At 39.3% G+C, this 8,777-nt stretch overlaps 1 non-coding gene across 1 annotated transcript; it reads right to left on the reverse strand.

The window, feature by feature from the left end:
• Positions 1 to 8,042: 8,042 nt before the first annotated feature.
• Positions 8,043 to 8,149, reverse strand: LOC131241871 (small nucleolar RNA R71). The gene has a single exon (XR_009169438.1). It is a non-coding gene; the product is annotated as a small nucleolar RNA R71 (small nucleolar RNA).
• Positions 8,150 to 8,777: the final 628 nt, after the last annotated feature.

The raw sequence follows: 8,777 nt of genomic DNA on the forward strand, positions 1-8,777 counted from the left end.
ACCTCATGATTCTTACCAATGTGCATCATATGTATTGACGGGCTACCCCAAAACATTGGGTCCCATTATAATAATTCTTTCCACCATACCTTATAGGACTACCCCAAGCTTTGGAGCCCTCCTTGTGATTTGTATTAGGCCTTCCATCGTAAACGTGATCCACCTAGATGCATGGGTTTGCCCAAGCTTAGTGACCCAAACCAAGGTCCACTTAGATGATGGTGAACTATCGACCCATTTGTAAGGACACATAGTCCTAGATGTATGGACCCTACCGAGGCCTGCCTTGTATTCATATTGGGCCCCATGAGAAAGGAAAGCCCACTTGTTGTATACCCACTTGATTCACCCCATGAGACATATCTTATTCGTGAATATAGTGCTAGGACCTCGGTGTCACGTATATATCATCCACACCGTCCATTTACTTCTTTGGGACAAGTGTGAGGCCTATCCTTGACATTAGTACATCATCACCTCTTACTGTAGATGGGAGAATATGTGGTACTAGATTTAGTATATCCACTATGTAGAGCTAATCTCGATGTATGGGTTAGACCCGCCGTCCTTCCAGTGGAACTCGTCTTGGGATATATGATATATTAGTGCCATGGGAGGTGAATGTTAGTCTAACATAGGACATACCACATGGACTCCTATAATTGTAGAAGGGGCAAGTCATTTAGCTCCTAATCTTTGTATGTGATATGTCGGTGATGGTCGATTGTGGATTATTATTGTCTGCCCTGTCAGATAATCATGCCTATGTACTTTATTGCATCATGACACATGCCCATACGCATCATATGTATGCTTGTTATGAGAAGTGATTGATCATAGCATATGCCATTGGGTTGGTTTATTATGGGACTCCTTGTGAGATGGAGTTGCCCCATAAGAGTGCGTGGTATCTGCAAGTTTGATGCATGACTGAATGGTATGACTCATACATCTCGTATCCTATGATATGACCACCATACGCCCTAGCAACATTAAGGCCGTGACCTCCACAGACATATTGTGGATGGCCAGATGGGACACTAGAAATCCTTTTTTTTACATGGGGCACGATAGATGTCCTTGGGTGAAATTCCCTGAACCTTCATGACACCTGAGGATGCTCCAATGTTTAGACCGATTGGATATACATGAGTGCATAAGCGTCGTATACCATTTGGCCGCATCTCTCATTGTGTCATGGTCGGTTGGAAGGGGGTGTGTCCTTATCCGACCGATTGAGGGGGCTGTAAGCTAGGCTCAGTCTGACCAACTCATGAGTGGATCCACTACTGGTGAGCCGGGTCGATATTAGTAGGCAGGTAGTGAGGTATCTTTCACTCACTTGGTTGCGCGGCAGCCAATATGGAGTATACTAGACCCCAGTGATGATCCCAGAGATGTACCGTGTCACGCCCCCAACTCAGAAATCGGGCTCATAAAATTTTTGATTGTTAAATCAGTGTCGATAGCCTCCATAGTACCTCATTCTCGGCTCCCAGCGCTCATACGCCCGATTCTGATCCTGGGATCTTACAAGGAGGATTTTTCAACGTACATTTATCTCGTAAGAAGCATAACCACAAGTTTACCCAAATCACAAAGTCAATATCATCATCACATATCCACTAATAAAATAGTTGAATACAGTGTTAAAAGGAAAATACATATATCAAAATTTGAAGCTCCAGAAGACAGCTGCACACTCCAAGCTCAACGTTGCTGTGACCTAACGCCACCTGAATGCATCTATCATGCATAAGCTTATAGAAAGCTTAAAGGGTGGTGTAAGTGTGTGCGCAAGGTAAGTGCCAAGTATGCAATATCAGAGCAATGCGAAAATATGTTGGTAAGTCCATAAATACCATCAGCCTTATCTAGGCTATGTGATACAAAAACATAATAAGCCAATATCATATACTGAGGAAGCAATGTAGATCAACTATGCAATGCAGAGACTAGTAAACTAAATATCATATACTAAGGATGTAATGCAATATGCAAATCCTGATGAGTCCACAAATACCGTCAGCGATATCTAGGCCATGCATCAAACCCGCGCGTATCGCGCGTTCATGTGGGGGCAACTCCATCTTACAAGGAGTCTCATAAACATCTCAGCCCAATGGTACATGCTTTAATCAATCATCCCTCACAACATGCATACGAATGATGGGGTCCACAGAAGGACGGTGGATCTAGTCCAAATATCAAGATAGGATCTAAATAGTGGATACACCAAACATAATATTGCATATCATTCCGTCTACGACAAGGGGTGATATAGACTGCTTTGCTGAAGCTCACTGATTTAAAACGTGTCACGATAGTTAAGAAAGGAATCTAACTTATAGCCACTATGACATCGAACGATGCTTCCGATGTAGGACAAAGTTTTACCTTTATCGTGTGCACAATAGCCTGCCAGCACAGTAGCCTGCCAATCACTAGTAGCTCACCCAGGCCCCTAGGCCCCGCCCACATCAGTGTTCGCTCACTTGTGCCCACCCACGTGTACAACAGTGATAGAGCATCACAATATCCCCCACTGAGGGTAGAGCCGAGTCTAAGTACAATATGCAGGCTTCCTTACCCCTCTCTATCGTGTAATAAACTGGACTTCCCTATGGGGCCCAATATATACACAAGGTGGGCTCCAAGGTGTAGGTATCATGATGTTATGCTGTCACATACTCATAATCGGTATCGATAATCGGCCTAACAAAGGGCCTAAGGGAAGGTCACAATGTAGACATTTAACCATCATTGCCCATCAATGTGGACATTTAACCAACATTGCTCCCAAGGAGTGGCCCACATAGAGCCAAGCGTATAGTGGACCCATGGCCTCACACAAGGGCCTAATATATAACACATCGGGCCTCACCATATGGGCCTCATATATATCACGTTGGGCCTCACACATGGGCCACATATATACCATATCGGGCCTCACTCATGGTCCTTATATACATCAAATTGAGCCTCAACCCATGGGCCTCAAATACATCATAATGGGCCTCATATACATCAAGTGGGCCACATCACATGGGCCACACTAATGGGCCTTATATACATCACATCGAAGGATCATCTGGACCATACCACAATTAGCAGTGGAGATAATGATTTCCACCGTTAAACAATTCACCGGGCCGGGGCCCGCTATCACATTTATTTCCATCTAATCTGTTCATTTGATCATAAGGACCAGAATTAAGTGGAAGAATAAATTTCATACTGATCCAAATATTTTAGGATACCAAAAGGGTTTTAATGGTAGTTGTTCAATTCTTCACTATTTTCTGCAGTGTGGTCCACTTGATATATGGATCTGCCTCATTTTTAATCTCATGCCTTAAGACGAGCTCACCGTTTGGATGGACGGTTTGGATGTAACACATACATCAAGGTGGCCCACCATCCAAGTAATGGACAATGGATACAACACTTATATCATGCAGGGGCCCCAGAACTTGCTGGCATCATCACAGTAGCTACATGCTGCTGGGGCCCATAGAACTTGCTGACGTTAACTATAGATTTTTCAAATTAAAAACCTATTTGGGAAGCGATAGTTTGTGCACTTAAGAATGCCTTGAGTATAATGATAAGATAAAGATTGAACTTTGAATTGTTGGAGTTTGATCAACTAAGTAGACTATCACTGTTGTTCTTTCATTCAATTGACTAAGAGGAAGTTTGAATATCATGTTAACCCAAATCACAAGACACATTCAATTTATTTTCTGTGAATTATGCTAGAATTTCTAATTGTTAGTATGTGAATCATTGATAGATGTTGAGAATTATGCCTGGAAAATTTTATCCACCTTAAAAAAATGAAAGGAACCAGTTAAAAAACAGAGAGATCGACAAAAAGGTCATGTATGATGAAAAGACTGGAAAAGAATGAAAAATGAAAAAGCTGAAAAGAATGAATAAATAAAAAGGACCGTCAATATAAATTCAGAAACTATAAAAAGAAGGAAAAGGGGATAAGTTCGGAATCAGCACTTGATTATTCAATCAATCTTGAGGTGATGAGCATGGCTAACATTATGAAATGATAATACTTTTGTGGAAAGCAAGTTGGAATTCACTACGCACATTGGAAAAACTTGATATATGAACTTATGCTCCTAAGTGATTGATATAGAACATATTTGATTGATTGCTCATGTGATTCGGCTCTAGGTTTTCAAATTTTCACTCTCGCTCCTTTGGATTCTACTCATTCATACTTGATTGTACAAAAGATTATTTTCTGAAAGTGATTTAAACATTGAGAATTGAAAATTCTTTCATGAATGTTTTGCTTGGGACTAGCAAAATGTTGGTTAGGAGGTGTGTTGAGTGTCAAATATTGCATATTTCCCCCTGTTTATATCTTGGTTTTATGAACATGATAATGCTTAATGGGTATAGTTTATACATATTTGTATTATGATGTAAGGAAAGAGATGGATCTTAGGAGACTAAGATTGAAGATTTCAAGACCCCAAGATTCAAGGAAACCAAGTGGAGAATGAAGAAAGTCGAAAGTGCAAAGTGCAGAAATTCATAGAATCTGAACTTCATTGTCTATGTCCGCTGGTTGATGACATTAAAGTCAGTGTTCGATGACATCGAACACAAGTCGATGATATCAAGTTTAATTACTAGACAAATTGGATGTAGTTCTTGATAACATCGAAGCCCTTTTTGATTGCTCAAAGACCTGCTTGATGACATCAAAGGCAGTTCGATGACATCGAGATTTTTGTGGATTTCTTGAACAACTCTTTGGAACACTTTGGATACATTCTCGATTACTTGAACACCCTTCGATATCATTGAAGAACTGTTCGATGACATCGAAGGTATGTTCGAAGATATGAAGAGTTATGCAGTGCGAAAGGCGTTACGCAATGTGAAAAGGTGCGACTTCCAGATTCAAGTTACGTTCGATGACATCGAAGGCACTACGCAGAGTGCATAAATTTGAGGCAGTTTTCAAAGACAGTCGGACAATGGCTATAAATATGGGTTCTTTGAGGAGTTCTAAACATGAATTAGGTTGTAAGGAGTAGAGCCAAAGGGTGAGAAGCCTCCCAAGAGTTTTTCTTCTCTCTTTATTTATTTTTAATGTTTTGTTTAAGGGTTTCAGATCCAATCATGTCTATTGTTGGATAAACCTCTTAGCTAGGGCTAAGAGGTGAAGCTTGTAACATGTTGGGATGATTTTCTTTCTTCGATTATTGTTTTTCTTGAACCTCATTGTTGAGGGTCAAATATTGCACATTAAACCCCATTTATATCTTGGTTTTATGAACATGATACTGCTTAATGTCATATTTTACTCATGTTTGTGTTGCAAGGTGAATTTGAGAGCTTGCATTGGAAAAGGTGCTAAAAGTATGGATTTGATGCTCAAAGAACACCAAGACAAAGAATGGATCTTAGGAGACAAAGATTGAAGATATCAAGGTCCTAAGATTCAAGAAAACCAAGTGGAGAAGGAACGAAGTCGAAAGAACAAGTGCAGAATTCACATTGGTTATGTCATCAAACAACGTTCGATGACATCAAAGCTATCATTCGATGACATCGAACATGGGTCGATGACATCAAATTTATGAAAGAAAATCGAGTTGGTTGCTGGACAAATTGAAGACATTTTTCGATGACTCGAGGACTTGTTCGATGACTCGAAGCCTTGCTCGATGACATCGAAGCGAGTTCGATGACATCAAATTTTCTATGGATTTTCAGCAAAACTCGCTGGACATATTGGGCACCATGTTCGATTACTCAAAGTACTCCTCGATGATATCGAAGACATGTTCGATAACATCGAAGGCCTCTTCGATGACATCAAATTATTGAAGAAATTGAATTAACTCTCTAGACTATTTTGGATGCATTACCAACTCTTCGAACAATGCTCGATGACATCGAAGGTAGGTTCAATGACATAGAAGGTTATAGAGTCCGGATGAAGTTGCAAAAGCACGAAAAAAGCATGTATAGAAGACACCTTCGATGACATCGAAGCCAGTTCGATATCATCAACGAATCACGTGGAGTTACGCAGAGTTATGCGGAGTGCATAAATTTCAGGCAGTTTCCTGATTTTTCCAAGGAGGTGCAAAAGGAGGTGTTGTACAACTATAAATAGGAGTCCCTAGGGCATCCTTGGGCATCGATATAGGGTTTAGAGGAGCGAAGCATTAGGGTGGAGAGCTGTCGCCATGCATTTTTCTTCTTTCTTCCTTAGTTTTTCATGCTTTCTTCTAGGATTTTAGATCCAATCATGTCTATGGTTGGCTAAACCTCTTAGTTAGGGCTAAGAGGTGAAGCTTGTAGCATGATGGGATATCTCTTTTTTACTTTGATTCATGTTTATGTTGAACCTTCTTTGATTCTAGTTTAATTTTAAAGGAATAATTTCAGTTCTTAATGGTTTATTGTGACTCAAATTTTAGTAGATCTGCAATAGCTTTGAGTATCTTCTTTTCCTGATTTTGAGATCGTAGGATTGGTAAATCTTATTGTTAGCCATCGTCCCATGGGCATGGTTTGGTGATGGAATCCCCTCTAATTATCACAATTCTCCTCCATTGAGAATTAGGTCAAGGAAAGTTCAGATTGATCTTAATTGTATATCTTCCAATTGGATAGGGTAGGACTCGAATTCCAATCATGTGACTTGAATTAAGTAAGAAGACTCCCTAATCTCTACAAGTGGATCCTTGGAAACCCTAGTTACCACCTTTGAATTTGTTAGTTTTAATTACTTTAATCATAATTACTCCCTTTAATTCTAGATTTAGGTTTACATCTTATTCTAGTTCTACGTCTAGTTTCTTTCAGAATACATACGAGATTAGTCCCTGTGGATTCGACCTCGGTCTCACCGAGATTATTACTGCATCGTGACCCTACACTTGGGATTGTGAACAAGTTTTTGGCACCATTGCCAGGTACTAACGGTTGCATTTTTTTTAGATTAACTAGTTTTGAAATTAGTTTAAGATTAGGTTTTTTCTACTTTCTATTTTTAGGTTAGGATTTTTTCTGAATTATTTTAGAAACTAACTTAGATTTCTATTTCTAGGTTTAGAAACTTTCCTAATCTATTTTTAAAAACTAATTTACTTTCGAATTCTAGGATAAAAACTTTCCTAATTTGTTTTTAGAAACTAATTTACTTTCCTTTTTCTGTTTTTAGAAACTAAGTTACTTTCTTGATTCTTTTTTTAGAAACTAATTCACTTTCCTTTTTCTTTTACAGGATCTCAATATAGAAACTTCTAATTTGGCAACTTCTTTCTAATTCTTTCTCTTTCTATTTCTATATTCTTATTTCCTTATTTCTTTTTAGGTTTAGGTTAGATTCTGAAATTGAGGGCTGAGAGTATATCATTCCCAAGTGGGTCCGTGATAACACTCGACGTCTCTTGAGTGAAGGAGGATTGGTTGAGGGGTTATCTATCTATCACAGGATTAGACACCACTCGAGATCCACAGAGTTAATTGAAGTTGTGGTTGTCAATCAACAGTCTAATTAACCTCCAAATCCATCCCAACCTAGGGTGGAGGAAATCTAGGATGAAAACGAGGTGCATCGAGCACCCCCATGTCATAAACCCCAACCTAGGGTGGAGGAAATCTAGGATGAAAATGAGGTGCATCGAGCACCCCCGCGTCGTACTTTACGAGACTATTTACAACCGGTGGCGGTAAGCACCCCTTCCTGTATGATATTTTCAAAAAATACAGGAAACATAGACATCAAGCCAGGAGCGATCCAACTCCTTCCAAAGTTCATTGGGCTTGAATATGAAAATCCATATTTACACTTGAAAGAGTTTGATGAGATCATAGTCACTTTATACTTTCTTAATGTGTCTGAGGACATAATCCAGCGGAAACTCTTTCCTTTCTCCCTTAAAGAAAAGGCTAAGACGTGGTTACATTCACTGCGTCCACGATCTATTGGCAGATGGAATGACATAACAAGGGAGTTCATAAAGAAATTCTTCTCATATCATAAAAAGAACACCATCAGAAAGTCGATCATGAACTTCTCCCAAAGGGAAGATGAAACATTCTTCCAATGTTGGGAGCAGTTCAAGGATCTTATCAGTTCATGCCGACAACATGGTTTTGAAATGTAGCACATAACAATTTTTTTTCAAAAAGGACTGACATCTTCCATGTGTCAATTTATCGAGATGATGTGCAATGGGGATTTTTTGAACAAAGATGTTGATGAAATGTGGGATTACGTTGATAAACTTGCTGATACTGCACAATCATGGGACATCTCCCCAAGAACAAGTGTCACGTCTAAGCTTACTTAATCAAAGGAGGGAGGTGGAATATATCTTTTGAAAGAAGAAGATGATATCAATGCTAAAGTGGCCAGTCTCACAAGAAAACTCAAGGCCATGGAACTTAGGAAGGATAAGGATATGGAAGTTGTTTACGGTATTTGTGCTCGCAACATTCATACAACTGAAAATTGTCCAACAATACCTGCATTTCAAAAAATATTGAATGAGCAATCAAATGCTCTAAACAACTACTAAAGGCCTTTTAAGGGACTCACTTCAAACACATACAACTCCAGATGGAGAAATTATCCAAATTTCAGTTGGAGGAATGGAAAATTTGTTACACCTCAAGGAATCCCTAATCAATTCTTAAATCAAGAGAAACCTCAAGAGGAATTTGTTCAAAATCCTCAAGAGCTCATCCAGCAAAGTACTCTTTAAGCCTTACAAGAATTCACA

This window comes from Magnolia sinica, chromosome 3 (genome assembly GCF_029962835.1).
Source record: "Magnolia sinica isolate HGM2019 chromosome 3, MsV1, whole genome shotgun sequence".
Lineage (NCBI taxonomy): Eukaryota > Viridiplantae > Streptophyta > Magnoliopsida > Magnoliales > Magnoliaceae > Magnolia > Magnolia sinica.